Source organism: Trachurus japonicus, chromosome 13 (genome assembly GCF_045865225.1).
Source record: "Trachurus japonicus isolate A0001 chromosome 13, Traja_1.0".
In the NCBI taxonomy this organism is placed as follows: domain Eukaryota; kingdom Metazoa; phylum Chordata; class Actinopteri; order Carangiformes; family Carangidae; genus Trachurus; species Trachurus japonicus.
This window is the reverse complement of record NC_140919.1, coordinates 2999272-3000686: the sequence shown is the minus strand read 5'-3', so window position 1 is coordinate 3000686 and position 1415 is coordinate 2999272.

Here is a 1415-nt window from a genome sequence, read left to right as displayed (position 1 = left end):
AGGGCCACGGGCAATCGCACCGGGCACTGGTCCCAACAGCTATGAAATAGCTGCAGGGACCAGTGCCCGGGCGAAGCCCGGGCACTACTGTTATTGTGTGGATTTTTTCTTATTATTAGTGTGAATGCGGAAGCATTCACACTATTGTTATTCAAATCTTTATTCTCTTTTATTAGTGTGACTGCTGAAGCAGTCACACTATTGTTCTTCTGTTTGGCCATTTTCTTCCGCCTTTTTACGGTCTTCTTCTAGTCCTTCATACTTTGTGCTATTTCAACAATTCATATATCAAAACGTGCAGCTTCTTTTGAACTTTATCGGCATTACTTTTCTCTTTTTAACTATTTATACTTTTTCAAATATTTAACCTTTTCTGATTTTTTTCAGCTTTATAATGTGTGTGTATTGCGTCTAACGAGCAGAGCCAGAGTGGTGTCAGAGTGGAGAGAGGCAAAAAAACATTCTAGAGTTTTTCTGGCTAAACTGTCAGCATGGCCACAAATTAAACTCTAGACAAATTATTTTCTCCAGTTTTGTAGCCACACTTGTCTTCTGGCTAAAATTCTGGTCAAAAATGCAAAGAGACTTAGATAATAATTTTAAATATTTTTTAAATGCAGCCAGGGAGCTCTCTGCTCTCATTAAGCTCAATGCATTTTTTTCACATCAGCAGGAGAAGGAGCTCAACTTTGTAACTTGCTGTTAAGTGCTTTTTAATTCATTTGAATTCACCAAAAAATAGTCACAGGTCACAAAAAAGTCCTCTTCTTACTTGGTGTGGCTAATTTATATTAATTTATTTTTGTTTTAAGCATCATTGAAAAATCTCACATTCATCAAAGTCTCAACCTCTCTTCCTGACAACTCCTCTGTAGTGTAGGGGTTAGGGTAACTGCCTGCCAACCCTAAGGTCACTGGTTCGAATCCAAGGGAAGAATTCTTGTTATGTTATGTTGAATTCTGCTCTCCTCCCCCGCCTTCAATTGGTTACAGGTGTTTGTTATCTCCTTGATTACTCGTACCAGTTTGCAGCACATCATCACATTACAATGAATGACAACAGTCTTGAAAGCAGTGTGCTCTCTGTAGCCGAGTGGCAGAGTAAAGGTTTAGTGATCATATGGTCACGGGTTCGATTCCTGCCTCAGTCATTTCACATCATTGCTTGACTTTTGATTCCAATTATTCAGCTGTCATTGGACAGTCTTTGATTCCTCATAGTATAAAGCTCATTGTAACTCAGGTTCTCTGTGGCCATATGGTTAGTGTGTTAGGTGTTGTGCTATTTCAACAATTCATATATCAAAACGTGCAGCTTTTTTTGAACTTTATCGGCGTTACTTTTCTCTTTTTAACTATTTATACTTTTTCAAATATTTAACTTTTTCTGCAAATTAAACTCTAGACAAATTATT